We start from the raw sequence: 21339 nt of genomic DNA on the forward strand, positions 1-21339 counted from the left end.
ACTTGGAGGCATTGTGCCCCTGCTCTAGGGATCTGTGGAACTTTGAGCTTGAGAGTGATGATTTAGGGTATCTGGCAGAATAAATTTATAAGCAGCAAAGCATTCAAGATGTGACCTGGCTGCTCCTAACTACCTATGTTCAAATGTGTGAGCAAACAAATAATGTAAAACTGGAACTTATATTTAAAAGGGAAGCAGAGCATAAAAGTTTGGAAAATCAGCAGCCTGGCCATGTGGTGGAAAAACAAAGCCATTTTCAGGGGAGGAACTCAAGCAGGTTACAGAAATTTGCATAACTCAAAGGAAAGCAAATACTGGTAACCAAGACAATGGGAAAAAGGCTTCCAAGGAATTTCAGAGTCCTTTGTGGTAGCACTTCTCATCACAGGTCCAGAGACCTAGGAGAGAAGAATAGTTTCATGGGCTAGGCACAGGGGTCTTGTGTACTGTGCAGCCTTGGGACACTGCTCCTTCCATCCCAGCTGCTCCAGCTCCATCCATGGTTGAGAGGGTCCCAGATACAACTTGGACTGCTGCACCAGAGGGTGTAAGCCATAAGCCTTGGCAGTTTCCACATGGTGTTAAGCCTTCAGGTGTGCACAGTACAAGAGTTGAGGCTTAGGAGGCTCCCCCTAGATTTCAGAAGATGTTTGGAAAAGCCTGGGTGTCCAGGCATAAGCCTGGTGCAGAGGCAGAGCCCTCATGGAGAGCCTTTGCTAGGGTAGTGCAGAGGGGAAATGTGGGGTTGGAGCCTCCACACAGAGTCCCCACTAGGGCACTGCATAGTGGAGCTGTGAGAAGAGGGCCATCATCTTCCAGACCCCAGAATAGTAGATCTACTGACAACTTGCACCATGTGCCTGGAAAAGCTGCAGATATTCAATGCCAGCCCATTAGAGCAGCTGTGTGGGCTATACCCTGCAAAGCCTCAGGGGTGGAGCTGCCCAAGGTCTTGGGAGCCCAGCCCTTGCACCACTATACCCTGGATGCAAGACATGGAGTCAAAGGAGATTATTTTGGAGCTTTAAGATTTAATGGCTGCCCTGCTAAGTTTTGGACTTGCATGGAGCTTATAGCCCCCATTTTTTTGGTTGATTTTTGCCTTTCGGAATGGGAGTATTTATCCAATGCCTGTAGCCCCATTGTTTCTTGGGAGTAACTAACTTGTTTTTCATTTTACAGCCTCATAGGCAGAAGGGACTTGCCTTGTCTCAGATGAGACTTTGGACTATGGACTTTTGAGTCAATGCTGAAATGAGTTAAGACTTTGGGGGAATGTCAGGAAGGCATGATTGTATTTTGAAATGTGAGAAGGACATGACATTTTGGAGGGGCCAGGGGCAGAATGACATGGTTTGGATCTGTGTTCCCACCCAAATCTCATGTTGAAATGTAATCCCCAATGTTGGAGGTGAGGCCTGGTGGGAGGTGACTGGAACATTGGAGTGGTTTCTAATGGTGTAGCACCATCTCCCCCAGTGCTGTTCTTGTGATAGAGTTCTCATGAGATCTGGTTGTTTAAAAGTGTGTAGCACGTCTCCCCTCCCCTCTTCCTCCTGCTTTTGCCATGTGAGAAGTGCTGGCTCCCCCTTTGACTTCTGCCATGCTTTTAAGTTTCCTGATGCCTCCCCAGAAGCTGAGCAGATGGCCAGCATCATGCTTCCTGTACAGCCTGCAGAATCATGAGCCAATTAAACCTCTCCTTTATAAACTACCCAGACTCAGTTATTTATAGCAGTGTGAGAATGGACTAATACACTCCCTGTAACCACCACAGCCTGGAACGTGCTGGGTTATGCCTGAAGCCAGCATATTTCTGAGTCTTCCCCAAAGTCCATGGTAAGTATTACCAGGATATCACTACTGATTATTCAGAGCCCAAGAGCTCTTCAGTTAGCAGGTGATTAGTCTTGCCAGGACTGTGTCTTTCCCTTCAAGGCAGCCATTCCCTTCTGGCCCAGGGTGTGTCTAGAAATGTCATCTGGTAGCCAGGGCCTGGAATGGAGGCCTCAGGACTCTGCCCAGTGCCCTTTCCTACTGTGGCTGAGCTCATATCTAAGTTGCAAAACAAAGCCCTCTTTACTCTTTCCTCTCTTCTCTTTAAGCTGAGGGAAGGAGTCTCTCCTGGAGCTGTAAGCTGCCCTGCCTGGTGTTGTGGCCTAGACTGTCATTCAAGTTTATTTAGGATGCTAGAGCAGTTTATCCCATTGTGGTGGGGCTTGCCAGAATTCTGGTTCCAACCACTGGGATGGGTGATTCCCCTCTGGCTAGGGCTGGTATAAATGCTCCCTCTATGGGTGCCAGCTGAGTTGTGCCCAGTGTTGCTTTCTACTGTGAGAGGACAGCACTGAGTTCTAATGTAAGTCCCACAATCACTGCACTCTCCCTTTCCCAAGTACACATATTCTCTTTCCACACCATACTGTCACTGCCAGGAGATGAGAGAGATGTAGTGTCTACAACTGACGACTGCCTTTCTTACCCTCTTCTGGGCCTCTTTCAGTGATATGAAGCTAAAACCAGGTACTGTGATCACTCACCTGATGACTGATTCTTATGAAGGGACTTTTATTGTGTGGATAGTTGTTTAATTTGGTGTTTCTGTGGGGAGGACAATCAATGGAGGCTTCTGTTTAACCATCTTGCTCCTCCTCTTCCTCCTCCTTCTTTTCCTCCTCCTCCTCCTTCTCCTCCTCCGCCTCCTCCTCCTCCTTCTTCTTCTCTTTTGAGATGGAGTTTCACTCTTGTTGCCCAGGCTGGAGTGCAGTGGCACGGTCTCAGCTCATAGCAACCTCCAACTCCCAGGTTCAAGCTTTTCTCTTGCCTCAGACTCCTGAGTAGCTGGGACTACAGGTACGTGTGACCATATCCAGCAAATTTTTGTATTTTTAGTAGAGACGGGGTTTCACCATGTTGGCCAGGCTGGTCTTGAACTCCTGACCTCAAGTGATCCACTTGCCTTGGCCTCCCAAAGTGCTGGAATTACAGGCATGAGCCACTGTGCCCAGCTGTTCTGCCTCCTTCTTACTGGGCTTGTGTTTATTGGGAGGTTTTATGATTTCTGATTCAGTCTTCTTACTAGTTATTGATATGTTAATATTTTCTATTCATGATTCAGTCTTGGTAGGTTGTGTGTTTCTATGAATTTATCTATTTCTAGTTTGTTCAATTTGTTGGTATACAACTGCTCATAGTATATTTTTAACTGTCATTTAAATTTCTTTGGCATCAGTTGTAATGTTCCATTTTTTTCATTTCTGATTTTAGTTATTTGAATCTTCTCTTTTTTTCTTAGTTAATATAGCTAAAAGTTTTTTCTTTCTTTCTTTTTTTTTTTTTTTTTTTTTGGTACAGACAGAGTCTTGCTATGTTGTCCAGGCTGGTCTCAAACTCCTGACCTCAAGCAATCCTCCCACCTTGGCCTCCCAAAGTGCTGGGATTACAGGTGTGTGCCACCATGACTGGCCTAAGGATTTGTCAATTTTGTTGCTCTTGTTAAAACAACTCTTAGTTTCATTGATGCATTCTATTCTCTATTCCCTTTATCTCTGATTAATCTTTATTATTCCCTTCCTTCTGCTAGCTTTGTATTTAGATTGTTATTGTTTTCCTGGTTCCCTGAAGTATAAAGTAAGGTTGTTGATTTGAGATGTTTCTTTTTATAATGTATGTGTTTACACATATAAACTTGACACTTAGCTTTTGCTGCATCCCATAAGTTTTGATGTGTAATATTCTCATGTTCATTTGTCTCAAGGTATTTTCTAATTTCCCTCATGACATCCTTTCTGGCCCATTGACTGTACATGAATGTGTTATTATTTATTAAAATATATTTTAAGCCTTTTTTAAAAGAATGTGTTATTTAAATTCCACATATTTGTGGATTTTCCAGTTTTCATTCTTCTATTCATTTCTGGTTTTATTTCATTGTGATTGGAAGATATATTTTGCATAATTTCAATCTTTTTGAATTCGTTAAGATTTGTTTTGTGGTCTAACGTGAAGTCTTTCCTAGAGAAGGTCCCATGTTCATATTCTGTTCTTTTTGGGTGGACTGTTCTATATGTCTGTTAGGTCCAACAGGTCTACAGTTTTGTTCGGGTCCTTTATTTTCTTAATGACTTTTTCTCTAGTTGCTCTATCTGTTCATTATTAAAAGTAAGGTATCAAAGTCTCCTATTACTATTACTATTTTGCTGTCTATTTTTCATATTTTTTGCTGTCTCTTTTCTTGCTTAATTCTGTCAAAGTTTATATATTTAGGAGCTCTGATGTTTGTTGCATGAATATTTATAATTTTTTTTGATGAATTGTCTCTTTTATTACTATATAATGTCCTTATAACAGTTTTTGACTTAAAGCTTATTTTGTCTGATATTAGTACAGTCATCCTGCTCTGTTTGGTTACCATTTTTATGTAGTATCTTTTTCCATCCTTTCACTTTAAGTCTATGCATGTCCTTAGATCTAAGGTGAGTCTCCTATAGATAGCAAACAGGTGGATCCTGATTTTTTATCCATTCAGCCAACGTATGTATTTTGGGGAGTTTAATCCACTTACATTTAAAGTAATTACTGATAGAGAAGTACTTCTTATTGCCATTTTGTTGTTTTCTGTATGTTTTGTCCCTTTGCCCTCCTTTCTTCTCTTACTGCCTTCCTTCATGTTTCACTGTTTTTTTTTTCTTATAGTGACCTGCTTGATTTCCTTCTCATTTCCTTTTGTATATATTCTATAAGTATTTTCTTTGTGATTACCATTGCAACTACATAAAATGTTTTAAAGTTATAACATTCTATTTCAAGCTGACAACAACTTAACAACAAAAACTTTACTCCTTTACAGCGTCACTCCCCTATTTTATATTATTGATGTCACAAATTACATTTTTAAAGATATGGGCTCTCACTCTGTCACCCTGGCTGGGAGTACAGGTGTGCATCACCATTCCTGGTTAATGCTTTTTAACTGAATTTGCTTCATAGAGATGGGGTCTCACTATGTTGCCCAGGCTGGTCTCAAGCTTCTGGCCTCAAACAGTTCTCCAACTTTGACCTCCCAAAGTGCTGACATTACATGCGTGAGCCACCATGCCTGGCCATGTTTACTGTATGTCTTATTACGGGCTGAATTGTGGTTCCTCAACATTTATATGTTGAAAGCCTAACCCCCAGTACCTCAGATTATAACTGTATTTGCAATAGGGCCTTTGGGGTAAGTAAGTAAAAATGAGGCTATTAGGGTGGGCTCTGATCGAATCTGACTGATGTCCTTATTAGACTAAGACACACTGAGAGACACCAGGATGTGCATGCATAGAGAAAAGACCATGCGAGGATGCAACGGGAAGGAAGCCATCTGCAAGACAAGAAGAAAGGACTTAGGAGAAACTAAACCTGCTAACACCTTGATCTTGAACTTCTAGACTCTGTAAGTGTGAGGAAACACAATTCTGTTGTTTAAACCACCCTTTATGTTATATTTTGTTATGGCAGCCCTAGCATACTAATATGTGTCTTTTATATATATAGTATTTTATATATATAGTATTTTATATATACATATATATTTATATGCCCTAGCATACTAATACATTATCTTTTTTGTTTCTCACTTCCTCCATTAGTGCTTCCTTTTGTGATTAATTGATTTTTTTTGTTAGTGTACCATTTGAATCCCTCTTTGTTTCTTTTTCTGTGTATTTTCAGTTTTTTCCTTGGTGATTATCCTGGGGATTACAATTGCTGTCTTAACTTTGTTTTTTGTTGTTGTTGTTGTTGTTTTTTTTTTTTTTTTTTTTTTTTGGAGACAGAGTCTCGCTCTGTTGCCCAGGCTGCAGTGCAGTGGCCGGATTTCAGCTCACTGCAAGCTCCGCCTCCCGGGTCTACGCCATTCTCCTGCCTCAGCCTCCCGAGTAGCTGGGACTACAGGCGCCCGCCACCTCGCCCGGCTAGTTTTTTGTATTTTTTAGTAGAGACGGGGTTTCACTGTGTTAGCCAGGATGGTCTCGATCTCCTGACCTCGTGATCCGCCCGTCTCGGCCTCCCAAAGTGCTGGGATTACAGGCTTGAGCCACCGCGCCCGGCCTGCTGTCTTAACTTTGTAACACTCAACTTTGAATTAATACTTAGCTTCAATAGTACTAGAAAACTCTGACCCCTTACAGCTCTGTCTCTCTTTTATGTTGTTATTGTCACAAATTACACCTTTATACATTGTGTACCCATTAGCATAACTTTAAAATTATTATTTTATATCTTTGTCCTTTAAATTCTACGGAATAAAATGGTTACAAACCAAATAAGCACTACTACTGGCTTTTTATACTTACCTATTATATTAGGTAGCTAGGGCTGTCATAACAAAGTATCACTGACTGAGTGGCTTAAACAATAAAAATTTATTTTCCAATAGTTATAGAGAATAGAAGTCCTGGATCTAGGTGTCGACCAGGTTAGTTCCTTTAGCAGCCTCTCTCCTTGGCTTGTAGATGGCCATCTTCTCCCTGTGTCTTTGCATAGTTTTTCTTCTGTTGGTATCTGTATTCTAATCTCTGCTTCCTATAAGGATACTAGTCATATGGGATTAAGTCCAACTCCAATGACCTTATTTTAACTTAATTACTTCTTAAATACTCTTTCTCCAAATATAGTCACATCCTGAAGTACTGGAAGCCAGGACTTTAATACATAAATTTTGGTGGACACAATTCAGTCAATAACACTTGTGTATCTACCTTTACCATTGTTCTTTATTTCTTTGGCTATCCTTGAATTACTTTCTGTTTTCCTTTTATTTCAGTCTGGAAGACTCTCTTTGGCTTTTTTTTTTTTTTTTTTTTTTTTGAGACGGAGTCTCACTTTGTCGCCTGGGCTGGAGTGCAGTGGCCGGATCTCAGCTCACTGCAAGCTCCGCCTCCCGGGTTTACGCCATTCTCCTGCCTCAGCCTCCCGAGTAGCTGGGACTACAGGCGTCCGCCAACTCACCCGGCTAGTTTTTTGTATTTTTTAGTAGAGACGGGGTTTCACCGTGTTAGCCAGGATGGTCTTGATCTCCTGACCTCGTGATCCACCCGTCTCGGCCTCCCAAAGTGCTGGGATTACAGGCTTGAGCCACCGCGCCCGGGTCTCTTTGGCATTTTAAAAAAATAAATCTTATTGTGTATTCAGGTTTAAAACATGTTATAGAATACATGTAGATAGTAAAATAGTTACTGTGGTGAAGCAAATTAACATATTTATCATCTCACATAGTTACTTCTTTTGTGACAAGAACAGCTAAACTCTACTTAGTTGACAAGAATCTTTAACACAATTTTATTAACTACAGTCCTAATGTGGTATGTTAAAACTCTAGACTTGTTCATCCTACATATCTGCTACTTTGTATCCCTTGACCTACATTTTCCTGTTTCTTCCCTATCCCTACCCATGGTAACCACTGTTTCATTCTCTCTGTACTATATATTTGACTTTTAAAAAATAGAGTGCACAATATAAATAAGATTATGCTATATTTTTCTTTCTTTATCTGGCTTATTTTACTTAGCATCATGTCCTCCAGGTCCATCCATTTTGTGGCAAATGGCAGTATCTCCTTTTTAAAGGCTGAATAATATTTCATTATATATGTGGGTTTGTATAAATAAGTTCACACACATATCTATATACATATATACACATTTTCTTTATCCATTTGTCCATTGATGGACACTTATGTTGTATCCATATTGTGGCTATTGTGAATAATGCTTCAATGACTTGAGAGTGCAGATATCTTTACAAGATGGTGATTTCATCTCCTTTCAGTATATACCCAGAAGAAGGATTGGCTCTAGTGTTTGTTGTAGGGCATGTCTACTAGTGATAAATATAATCAGTTTTTGTTTATCTAGAAATGTCTTAACTTTTCCTTCATTTTTCTTTCTGAAATGTACCCTTTAGTAGAAATATATTATTATAATTTCTACACAAAAACTAGGTTCCTTGCTTTTCTAAATGGTGAGTCAAGTTCATTTTCCATCTAGCCAATTGTGTTCAGCAAAGAAATATTAAACAGGGTGAAATTCAAAGTGGATCTTGTGGCACAGTGGATAAGGACAAGACAGTTGTGGTCAAATAAATCTGGAGTTGAGTTCCAGGTCTACCAGTTATTTAGGGTGTGACCCAGAATGGCTTCTTCCATTTTTCAAAAACAATAGACTTTACTTTTTAGAACAGTTTTAGGTTCACAGCAAAACTGAATGAAAAGTACAGGGAGATCCCACATACTCCTTCTCACACACATGCATAGCCTCCCTCACTATCAACGTTCCACACCAGAAGTGGTATATGTATTTCAAATTGATGAACCAACCTTTACACACCATTATCACTCAAAGTCCATAGTTTAAATTTTCATTCTTGATTTTTTTTTTTTTTTTTTTTTTTTTTTTGAGACGGAGTCTCACGCTGTTGCCCAGGCTGGAGTGCAGTGGCGCGATCTCAGCTCACTGCAAGCTCCGCCTCCTGGGTTCACGCCATTCTCCTGCCTCAGCCTCCTGAGTAGCTAGGACTACAGGCGCCCGCCACCGCGCCCGGCTAATTTTTTGTATTTTTAGTAGAGACGGGGTTTCACTGTGGTCTCGATCTCCTGACCTTGTGATCCTCCCGCCTCGGCCTCCCAAAGTGCTGGGATTACAGGCTTGAGCCACCGCGCCCGGCTCATTCTTGATTTTGTACATTCTATGGGCTTTGACAAATGTATACACTACTATAGCATCATACAGAATGAGTGTTGAATTTTCTCAAATGATTTTTCTGCATCTATGGATATGATCATACAATTTTTTCTTTTTAGCCTATAGATGTGATGGATTACGTCAATTGATTTTCAAATGTTGAACTAGCCTTGCATACATGGAATAAATCACACATGGTCAAGGTGCATAATTTTTATTCATTGTGGATATTTACTAATATTTTGATGGGGATTTTTTGCATCTACATTCATGAGATGTTGGCCTGTAGTTTTCTTTTCTTTCTTTTTTCTTTTTTTTTTTTTTTTTTTTTTTTTGAGAGAAAGTCTAGCTCTTGTCCCCCAGGCTAGAGTGCAATGGCACGATCTCGGCTCACTGCAACCTCTGCCTCCCAGGTTCAAGCGATTCTGCTACCTCAGCCTCCTGAGTAGCTGGGATTACAGGTGCCTGCCACCACGCCTGGCTAAATCTTGTATTTTTTTTTTTTTTTTTTTGAGACAGAGTCTCGCTGTGTTGCCCAGGCTGGAGTGCAGTGGCCGGATCTCGGCTCACTGCAAGCTCCGCCTTCCAGGTTCACGCCATTCTCCTGCCTCCGCCTCCCGAGCAGCTGGGACTACAGGCGCCCGCCACCTCGCCCGGCTAGTTTTTTGTATTTTTTTAGTAATGGGGTTTTGCCATGTTGGCCAGGCTGGTCTCGACCTCCTGACCTCCAGGTGATCCGCCCGCCTAGGCCTCCCAAAGTGCTGGGATTACAGGCTTGAGCCACCGCACCCAGCCGGTTTTCTTTTCTTGTAATATCTTCATATGGTTTTGGTTCTTCGGTAATGGTGGTCTCATAGAATAAATTAGGAAGTGTTCCCTCTGCTTCTACCTCCTGGAAGAGACTGTAGAGAGTTTATATAATTTCTTCCTTAAATGTTTGGTATAATTCACCAGTGACCCCTAGTGCCATCTGTTTGGGAAGGTTATTAATTATTGATTCAGTCCCCTCCACAGCCCCGATGGGCAGGCGGACTGCCCTGAGGCAAACTTCTGCGCTGCCCACAAGTGCACGCGGAAGAGCACGCAGTACAACCTGGCCTTCTTCAGGTTCCCGTGGGCCCCGGCCAGATGCCAGAAGTGGGTGGAGAATTGTAGGAGAGCAGACTTAGAAGATAAAACACCAGATCAGCTAAATAAACATTATCGATTACGTGCCAAAGATTTTGAGACCTCCATGATCTGCCGAACTAGTCCTTATAGGACACTTCTTCGAGATAATGCAATACTAACAATATTTGACCTTACCAGTCATTTGAACAACCCACATAGTAGACACAGAAAACGAATAAAAGAACTGAGTGAAGACAAAATCAGGACACTGAAACAGAAAAAAAATTGATGAAACTTCTGAGCAGGAACAAAAACATAAAGAAACCAACAATAGCAATGCTCAGAACCCCAGTGAAGAAGAGGGTGAAGGGCAAGAATGAGGACATTTTACCTCTAACCCTTGAAGAGAAAGAAAACAAAGAATACCTAAAATCTCTATTTGAAATATTGATTCTGATGGGAAAGCAAAACATACCTCTGGATGGACATGAGGCTGACATAATCCCAGAAGGTCTCTTTACTCCAAATAACTTTCAGGCATTGCTGGAGTGCCGAATAAATTCTGGTGAAGAGGTTCTGAGAAAGCTGTTTGAGACAACAGCAGTTAACACGTTGTTTTGTTCAAAAAAACAGCAGAGGCAGATGCTAGAGATCTGTGAGAGCTGTATTCGAGAAGAAACTCACAGGGAAGTGAGAGACTCACACTTCTTTTCCATTATCGGTGATGATGTAGTGGACATAGCAGGGGAAGAGCACCTACCTGTGTTGGTGAGGTTTGTTGATGAATCTCATAACCTAAGAGAGGAATTTATAGGCTTCCTGCCTTATGAAACCGATACAGAAATTTTGGCTGTGAAGTTTCACACTATGATAACTGAGAAGTGGGGATTCTATATGGAGTATTGTCGTGGCCAGGCTTACATTGTGTCTAGCAGATTTTCTTCTTCTTTTTTCTTTTTCTTTTTTTTTCTTTTTATTTTATTTTTTATTTTTATTTTTATTTTTTGAGACGGAGTCTCTCTCTGTCGCCCAGGCTGGAGTGCAGTGGCGCAATCTTGGCTCACTGCAAGCTCCGCCTTCCGGGTTCGCGCCATTCTCCTGCCTGAGCCTCCCGAGTAGCTGGGACTATAGGCGCCCGCCACCGCGCCCAGCTAATTTTTTGTATTTTTAGTAGAGATGGGGTTTTGCCATGTTAGCCAGGATGGTCTCGATCTCCTGACCTCGTGATCCGCCTGCCTCAGTCTCCCGAAGTGCTGGGATTACAGGCGTGAGCCACCTCGCCCCGCGGATTTTCTTCCAAAATGAAAGTTGTTGCCTCTAGACGTTTAGAGAAATATCCCCACGCTATCTACACACTCTGCTCTTCCTGTGCCTTAAATATGTGGTTGGCAAAATCAGTACCTGTTATGGGAGTATCTGTTGCATTAGGAACAATTGAGGAAGTTTGTTCTTTTTTCCATCGATCACCACAACTGCTTTTAGAACTTCACAATTTCTTTTTCAGAACAGTAAAGAAAGGGGTAAAGAACTGAAGGAAATCTGCCATTCTCAGTGAGAAATATTAGATGGAATAACTGTATAGCTGGCCGAGCATTTGTACTCTGCAGCGCAGTAACAGATTTTAATTTCATTGTTACTATTGTTGTTCTTAAAAATATCCTTTTATAAGAGCCTTTGGGAAAAATCTCCAGGGGCAAACCTCTGATGTCTTCTTTACAGGCGGTAGCTTGACTGCAGTACTGCATTCACTCAACGAAGTGATGGAAAATGTTGAAGTTTATAATGAATTTTGGTTTGAGGAAGCCACAAATTTGGCAACCAAACTTGATATTCAAATGAAACTCCCTGGGAAATTCCGCAGAGCTCACCAGGAATCTCAGTTAACCTCTGAGAGTTACTGTAAAGAAACCCTAAGTGTCCCAACAGTGGAGCACATTATTCAGGAACTTAAAGATATATTCTCAGAACAGCACCTCAAAACTCTTAAATGTTTATCTCTGGTATCCTCAGTCATGGGACAACTGAAATTCAACACATCGGAGGAACACTATGCTGATGTGTACAGAAGCGACTTACCCAATTCCGACACACTGTCAGCTGAGCTTCATTGTTGGAGAATCAAATGGAAACACAGGGGGAAAGATACAGAGCTTCCATCCACCATCCATGAAGCCCTCCACCTTCCTGACATGAAGTTTTTTCCTAATGTGTATGCGTTGCTGAAGGTCCTGTGTATTCTTCCCGTGATGAAGGTTGAGAATGAGCAGTATGAAAATGGATGAAAGCTTCTTAAAGCATATTTGAGGATCATTTTGACAGACCAAAGGTTGAGTAACTTGGCTTTGCTTAACATAAATTTTGATATAAAACACGACCTGGATTTAATGGTGGACACATATATTAAACTCTACACAAGTAAGTCAGGGTTTCCCACAGATAATTCTGAAACCATGGAAAACACCTAAGAGACTTTTAAAAATAGGCTTTCTTATATTTGATATTTGGAAGAAAAGTCATACAGTGTATGTAGGTCACTTAATCACTAAATATCTTTGCCTATAGGGCTCCATTGAATACCTTAGCCATTGATAATCTACCTGTTTAAATGTCCCTGTTTGAACTCTCATACTTTGAAGACCTACCTGTTCTTCCAGAAGAGAACATTGAAAGTGCCACGCTTCCTTCTGTGTGATCTCTGTTGACAGCACTCTGGAATTGTTTTAGTTAAGTCATTTTAGACATAGCATTTATTGTCACTGTGGATCTCTACTTGTTGGGCATTATGAATTCTTTGAAGAAATATATTTTGAAGAGGTGTGGGAGGAAGGAATACATTTTATAAAATGTTATAGTGAAGCCCACAACTGACGTTTGACTAATAGGAGTTTTAAGTATGCTAAAAATCTATATTGGACAGTTACAAGAAATTACTGGAGAAAAGCTTGTGAGCTCACCAAACAATGATTTCAGTGTAGATTTTGTCTTTCTTGAACTTAAAGGAACAAATAACAAAGTTTGAATGGAAGAGCCTGCCGTTCTTCCACATCTCATTGTTGCTGCTTACATTCCTTTGTGGAGCCTACATCTTCCTAAGCTTTTAGCAGGTATATGTTGAACACTTCTGTTTCATGGTTAAGAGAGAATCAGAGGCCATGGATACTGACAACTGATTTGTCTGGTTTTTTTTTCTGTCTTTTTCCATGACTCTTATCTATTGCCTCATCTTGATTTATAAGAAAAACCTGGAAAACCTACAAAACTAAGTGTTGTGGTTTATCTAGAAAAATATGGAAAATATTGGTGTTATTTTTGGTGAGGAAAATCAATTTTGTATAGTTTATTTCAACCTAAATAAAATGTGAATTTTGCTTAAAAATTATTGATTCAATTTCTTTAATAGAGACAGGTCTAGTCAGATAGTTTATTTCTTCTCCTGTGAGTTTTTGCAGATTGTGTTGTACAAAGAATTAGTTCATTTCATCTAGGTTATCAAATTTGTGGGCATAAGCTGCTCATAATATTCCTTTTTTTTTTTTAAACTCTCTCTAGACCTTTATAATACTACTACTAACTATAGTAGTATCTAATTTTACTAGGGCACAAAAACTCACAAATTCAACTTTTTCTTTCTTTTAACTTTAATTTTAAGTTCAGGAGTATATGTGCAGGTTTGTTATATAGGTAAACTTGTATCACGGGGGTTTGTTGTACAGATTATTTCATCATCCAGGTATTAAGCCTAGTGACCATTAGTTATTTTTCCTGATCTTCTCCCTCCTCCCATCCTCCACCCTCTGATAGGCCCCAGTGTCTATTATTCCCCTCTGTGTCCATGTGTTCTCATAATTTAGCTCTCATTTATAAGTGAGAACACGTGGTATTTGGTTTTCTGTTCCTGCATTAGTTTGCTAAGGATAATGCTCCATCCATGTTTTTGCAAAGGACATGATCTCATTCCTCTTTATGGCTGCATGGTATCCCATGGTGTCTATGTACCACATTTTCTTAATCCAGTCTGCCATTGATAGGCATTTAGGTTGATTCCATGTCTTTGGTCTTGTGAATGGTGCTGCAATGTACATACACATGCATGTGTCTTTATGATAGAATGATTTATATCCCTTTGGGTATATACCCAGTGATGGGATTGTTAGGTCAAATGGTGGTTCTGTCTTTAGGTCTTTGAGGAAAAACCATACTGTTTTCCACAATGGTTGAACTAATTTACACTCCCACTAATGGTATATAAGCATTCCTTTATCTCTGCAACCTCACCAGAATCAGTTATTATTATTTTTTGACTTTTTAATAATATCCATGGGCTGGGCATTGTGGCTCATACCTGTAATCCTTTGGGAGCCTGAGGAAGGCAGATCACTTGAGATCAGGAGGTCAGGACCAGCCTGGTCAACATGGTGAAACCCCATCTCTACTAAAAATATAAAAATTGGCCAGGCGTGGTGGCTCATGCCTGTAATCTCAGCACTTTGGGAGGCCAAGGCGGGTGCATCACCTGAGGTCGGGAGTTCGAGACCAGCCTGACCAACATGGAGAAACCCCATCTCTACTAAAAATACAAAAAATTAGCTGGGCGTGGTGCCACATGCCTGTAATCCCAGCTACTTGAGAGGCTGAGGCAGGAGAATCCCTTGAACCTGGGAGGTGGAGGTTGTGGTGAGCTGAGATCATGACATTGTACTCCAGCCTGGGCAATAAGAGAGAAACTCTGTCTCAAAAAGCATAAAAATAAAAATTAGCCTGGTGTGGTGGCAGGCACCTGTAATCCCAGCTACTCAGGAGGCTGAGGCAGGAGAATCACTTGAACCTGGGAAGCAGAAGTTGCAGTGAGCTGAGGTCATGCCACAACACTCCAGCCTGGGTGACAGAGTGAGACTCCATCTCATAATAATAATAATAATAATAATGGTCAGGTGCGGTAGCTCACGCCTGTAATCCCAGCACTTTGGGAGGCCAAGGTGGGCGGATCACGAGGTCAGGAGATTGAGACCATCCTGGCTAACACGGTGAAACCCTGTCTCTACTAAAAATACAAAAAATTAGCTGGGCGTGGTGGTGGGTGCCTGTAGTCCCAGGTACTCGGGAGGCTGAGGCAGGAGAATGGTGTGAACTCAGGAGGTGGAGCTTGCAGTGAGCCGAGATGGCACCACTGCACTCCAGCCTGGGCAACAGAGTGAGACTCCATCTCAAAATAATAATAATATTAATAATAATAATAATAGTAGCCATTCTCACTGGTGTAAGGTGGTATCTCATTGTGGTTTTGATTTGCATTTCTCTAATGATCAGTGATGTTGAGCTTTTCTTCATATGCTTGTAGGTCATACGTATGTCTTCTTTCCAAAAGTGTCTGTTCATGTCCTTTGCCCACTTTTTAATGGGGTTGTTTATTTTTTCCTTGTAAATTTGTTTAAGTTCCTTATAGATGCTGGATATTAGATCTTTGTCAGCTGCATAGTTTGCAAAAATTTTCTCCCATTCTGTAGGTTGTCTGTTTACTCTGTTGATAGTTTCCTCGGCTGTGCAGAAATTCTTTAGTTTAATTAGATCCCATTTGTCAATTTTTCCTTTTGTTGCAGTTGCTTTTGGCGTCTTCATCGTGAAATCTTTGCCTGTTCCTATGTCCAGAATGCTATTGCCTAGGTTGTCTTCTAGGGTTTTTATAGTTTTGGCTTTTAAGTCTTTAATCCCTCTTGAGTTAATTTTTGTATATGGTGTAAGGAAGTGGTCCAGTTTCAATCTCCTGAATATTGTTAGGCAGTTATACCAGCACCATTTATTGACTAGGGAATCCTTGCCCCATTGCTCATTTTTAAATTTTAATTGAATTTTAATTTTTTTTTTCTGAGGTAGGGTTTTATTCTGTAGCCCAGGCTGGAGTGCAGTGGTGCAATCATGGCTCGCTGCAGCCTTGACCTCCCAGGCACAAGCAGTGCTCCTGCCTCAGCCTCCTGAGTAGCTGTGTGCCACCATGCCCAACTAAGTTTTGAATTTTTGTAGAGATGGGGTATTCTCATGTTGCTCAGGCTGGTCCATTGCTTGTTTTTGTCAGCTTTGTCAAAGATCAGATAGTTGCAGCTATGTGGCCTCATTTCTGGGTTCTCTATTCTGTCCCATTAGTCTACGCGTCTGTTTTTGTACCAGTACCATGCTATTTTGCTTACCATAGCCCTGTATTATAGCTTAAAGTTGGGTAGCATGATGCCTCCAGCTTTGTTCTTTTTGCTTAGGATTACCTTGGCTATTTGGTCTCTTTTTTGATTCCACATGAATTTTTTGTTGTTGTTGTTGTTTTGATATGGAGTTTCACTCTTGTCACCCAGGCTATAGTGCAATGGTGCAATCTCGGCTCACTGCAACCTTCGCCTCCTGGGTTAAAGCGATTCTCCTGCCGCAGCCTCATGAGTAGCTGGGATTACAGACACCTGCCACCATGCCCAGGTAATTTTTGTATTTTTAGTAGAGATGGGGTTTCACCACGTTGGTCTCAAACTCCTGACCTCAGGTGATCTGCCCACCTCAGAGTCCCAAAGTGCTGGGATTACAGGTGTGAGCCACCTTGCCCAACCCATATGAATTTTAAAATAATTTTTCTAGTACTGTGATGAATGTCATTGGTAGTTTAACAGGAATAGCATTGAATCTATAAATTGCTTTGGGCAGTATGACCATTTTAGCGATATTGATTCTTCCTATCCATGAGTATGGAATGTTTTTCCATTTGTTTGTGTCATCTCTGATTTCTTTGAGCGGTGTTTTGTCGTTCTCTTCGTAGAGATTTTTCACCTCCCTGGTTAGCTGTATTCCTAGGTATTTTATTCTTTTTGTGGCAATTGTGAGTGGGAATACATTCCTGACTTGGCTCTTGGCTTGACTGTTGTTGGTGTATAGGAGTGTTAGTGAATTTTGCACATTAACTTTGTATCCCAAGACTTTGCTGAAGTTGTTAATCAATGTAAGGAGCTTTTGGGCCAAGACTATGGGACTTTTTCTAGATATAGAATCATGTTATCTGCAAACAGGGATAGTTTGACTTCATCTCTTCCTATTTGGGTGCTCTTTATTTCTTTCTCTTGCCTGATTGCCCTAGCCAAGACTTCCAACACTATGTTGAATAGGAGTGGTGGGAGAGAGCATCCTTGTCTTGTGCCAGTTTTCAAGGGGAATGCTTCCAGCTTTTGCCCTTTCAGTGTGATCTTGGCTGTTGGTCTGTCGTAGATGACTCTTATTTTGAGGTATGTCACTTCAATACCTAGTTTGTTCAGAGTTTTTAACATGAAAGGGTGTTGAATTTTATCAAAAGCCTTTTCAGTTCTGTATCTATTGAATCTATTGAAATAATCATGTGGTTTTTGTCTTTAGTTCTATTTATGTGATGAATCATATTTATTTATTTATTTATTGAGATGGAATCTCACTTTGTTGCCCAGGCTGGAGTGCAGTGGCGTGATGTCGGTTCACTACAACCTCCGCCTCCTAGGTTCAAGCAATTCTCGTGCCTCAGCCTCCTTAGTAGCTGGGATTACAGGTGCTCACCACCATGCGTGGCTGATTTTTTTGTATCTTCAGTAGGGACGGGGTTTCACCATGTTGGCCAGGCTGGTCTCGAACTCCTGATTTCAGGTGATCTGCCCACAACAGCCTCCCAAAGAATATCGTCTGCTGCAATGAATGTTCCATGTGAGCTTGAGAAGAATGTGTATCTTGCTGTTGTTGGATGAAGTAGTCTGTAGATGTCAATTACACCTATTTGATGATGCTCTTGGTTCAAGTACGTCCTTATTGATTTTTGACCTGCTGGATCAGTCTATTACTGATCGAGGGATGTTAAAGTCTGTAACTATAATAGTAGATCATCTATTTCACCTTGCAGTTCCATCAGTTTTTGACTCACATATTTTGGTGCTCTGCTATTAGGCACATACACATCAAGGACTGTTATTTCTTCTTGGAGAATTGACCCCTTTATCACCCTTCATCATGCTGTAATGCCTCTCATTATTCCTGACAATGTCCCTTGTCCCTTGGTTTGAAGTTGGCTGTGTCTGAAATTAATGTAGATATCCAAGATTTCTTTTTATTAGTTTTAGCATGATATATATTTCTTTATTCCTTTACTTTTAATTTGTCTGTCTTTATGTTTCAGGTGGATTTCTTGTAAACAACATATAGTTGGGTCTCGTTTTTCTTTGTCCACTCCAAGTCTCATTGTTGTGATGATATTTGTTTATTTATCTGCCTATTTATTTATTTAAGAGATGGGGTCTTGCTATGTTGCCCAGGCTGGAGTGCATTGGCTGTTCACAGGTACAATCCCAGTACTGATCAGCACAGAAGTTTTGACCTCCTCCATTTCCAACCCGGGTCATTTCATCCCTCCTTAGGCAATCTGGTGGTCCCCTACTCCTGGGAGGTCACCATATTGATAGCAAACTTAGTGCAGACATTCAATCACCGTGCACACTATAGATCAGAACTCCTGGGCTCAAGGGATCCTCCTGCCTCAGCCTCCCAAGTAGCTGGGACTGCAGGCACATGTTACTGCACCTGGCTGTTGTGATGATTAAAGTGACTATTACTATATAGCTGGATTAATATTTATGATATTTGTTACTATTTTTAGTTTTTTACCCTTGTTCTTTGTTTCTATTTTTGTCTTCCAGTCTTTTTCTGCCTTTGATAGTTTTAACTGAGCATTTTATACTATTCCATTTTTGCTCCTTTCTTAGCATATCAATTATATTTCTTTTTAAAAAAAATTTTAATGGTTACCCTACAGTTTACAATATACATTTACAACTAATCCAAGTCCTCATTCAAATAATATACCACTTCATGGGTAGTGTAAGTACCTTATAAAAAGGATTCCTAATTCTTCCCCCCCATCCCTTGTATCATTGTTGTCATTCGTTTCACTTATGCATAAAGAATAAACATTGTGAACATTTTTGCTATTATTGTGAACAGTTTTTGTTAGATCAATTAAGAATGAGAAAAAGAAAAGTTTTTATTTTAACATCACTTATTCCCTTGCTAATGTTCTTCCTTTGTTTATGTAGATCCAAATTTATAACCTATATAATTTTTGTTCTTTCTGAGTCTCTTTTCTTCTAAGGAAGGTTTACCAGCAACAAATTCCCTCAATTTTTGTTTTTCTGAGAAAGTCTTTATTTCTTTTTCAGTTATGAAGAATAGTTTTATTGGATACAGAATTTGAGGTTGACGGTTTTTTCTCAGCATTTTAAATATTTCATCCTACTCTGTTCTTGCATGGTTTCTGAAGAAAAATCTAATGTAATTCTTTTTTTTTTTTTTTTTTTTTTTTTTTGAGACTGAGTCTCGCTCTGTCACCCAGGCTGGAGAGCAGTGGCGAGATCTTGGCTCACTGCAAGCTCTGCCTCCCGGGTTCATGCCATTCTCCTGCCTCAGCCTCCCGAGTAGCTGGGACTACAGGCGCCCACCACGACGCCCGGATAATTTGTTGTATTTTTAGTAGAGACAGGGTTTCACCGTGTTAGCCAGGAAGGTCTCGATCTCCTGACCTCGTGATCCACCTGCCTCGGCCTCCCAAAGGGCTGGGATTACAGGCGTGAGCCACCGCACCCGGCCAAATCTAATGTAATTCTTATCCTTGTTCTCCTATGGTAAAGATTCTTTCAAAAACATTTTTTGGTCTTTGATTTTCTGCAGTTTGAATGTTAAATGCCTACATGTAGATTTTTGGGCATTTATCTGGCTTGGTATTCTCTGAGTTTCCTAGGGTGGAGTTTGTTATCTTACATTAATTTGGGGGAATGTTTAGTCACTATTGCTTCAGATATTTCTCCTGTTTCTTTCTCTCTTTCTCTTCCTTTTTGTATCCTCATTATGCATATGTACACCCTTTATAGTTGTCCCACAGTCCTTAGGTATTCTGTTCTGTGTTGTTTTTCATTATTTTTTCTCTTTGTTTTTCAGTTTGGGAAATTTCTATTACCATATCCTCAAGTTCACAGATTCTTCAGTTATGTCCATTCTACTACTGAACCCATCAAATGCATTATTCACTTCTATTACAGTATTTTTTTGTTTCTAGCATTCCTTTTTTATTCATTTCTAGATTTTAATCTTTGGTTACATTACTCATCTGTTTTTGCATGTTTACTTTTTCCATTAGAGCCCTTAGCGTATTAATTATAGTTATTTAAAAATTTCATATCTGAGTCTGGTTCTGATGCTTGCTCTGTATCTTTAAACTGCAGGGACTTTTGCCTTTTAGTATGACATAATTTTTTATTGAGAACTGGAGATGATGTACTCTGTAAAAAAAATTGTGTGTAAATAGCCCTTGAGTGATGTGGTGGTAAGATGTGGGAAGAGGTGAATCATTCTGTGGACCTATGATTATATCTCAGTCTTTCAGTGAAATTCTTCCCCTGGACTGTGACCTTCCCAAATGCTTCTCAGGTTTTTCCTTCCCTCTGCAGGTCAGAAAGCCCAAAGGGTTATGGTGTTGGGTATTTCTCTCTCCCCAGGCTAGTCAGGCTCTTACAAAATTTTAGTAGGTTATATTCCGCTGAAATATTTGCTCTTGAAGGCAGGACTTGTTATGAAGAACAGAATATTCTGGGCATATTTCAAAATGGCTATTTTCATCCTTCCCCTATAGGAATCAGATGGGGATTTTTCTTCAGTTTTAACTGTGAGACTTTGGTAAGGCTCCTTGAGGTAAGACTAGTGAAAGTGTAGGGTCCCCCTAAACTGGGGTCTCAATGTGGACAAGTTTGAGAATTAAAAATTGTCATTGAATTTTCTCACTGAACCTCCAGCAATTCACCAATTAAAGTTTAGCATTTCCTACCCATGGGTGCTGGTTCACACGAAGGTTTCAGTGTGAGGGTTTCTGTAATTTGTATCTGTCAGTCTTTCCAATTTGGGGGCAGCATTTTGCCCCATGACCTCAATTCTCTGAGGAACCTAAGAATTGTTGGTTTTTAGTTTGTTCTACTTTTTAATAGTTTTTTATTTGTTTGTTTCTCAGCTTCTCAGCCTCAGTCTGAGCTCAGTAGTAGACTGGACATGACTGAGGAATCTGTGAGCTTGAGGATATGGTAATAGAAATTTCCCAAACTGAAAAACAAAGAGAAAAAATAATGAAAAACAACACAGAACAGAATACCTAAGGACTGTGGGACAACTATAAAGGGTGTACATATGCATAATGAGGGTATAAAAAGGAAGAGAAAGAGAGAAAGAAACAGGAGAAATATCTGAAGCAATAGTGACTAAACATTCCCCCAAATTAATGTAAGATAACAAACTCCACCCTAGGAAACTCAGAGAATACCAAGCCAGATAAATGCCCAAAAATCTACATGTAGGCATTTAACATTCAAGCTGAAGAAAATCAAAGCTCTTGTCCCCTAGACTTGAGTGTAATGGCTCGATCTCAGCTCACTGCAACCTCCGCCACCCAGGTTCAAATGATTCTCCTGCCTCTGCCTCCCAA

General features: G+C 40.4%; 1 pseudogene; it reads left to right on the plus strand.

The window, feature by feature from the left end:
• The first annotated feature begins 4458 nt into the window (after nt 1-4458).
• On the plus strand, nt 4459-12298 carry LOC126945822 (52 kDa repressor of the inhibitor of the protein kinase-like; annotated as a pseudogene).
• The last annotated feature ends 9041 nt before the right edge of the window (nt 12299-21339 follow it).

This window comes from Macaca thibetana, chromosome X (genome assembly GCF_024542745.1).
Source record: "Macaca thibetana thibetana isolate TM-01 chromosome X, ASM2454274v1, whole genome shotgun sequence".
NCBI lineage: Eukaryota > Metazoa > Chordata > Mammalia > Primates > Cercopithecidae > Macaca > Macaca thibetana.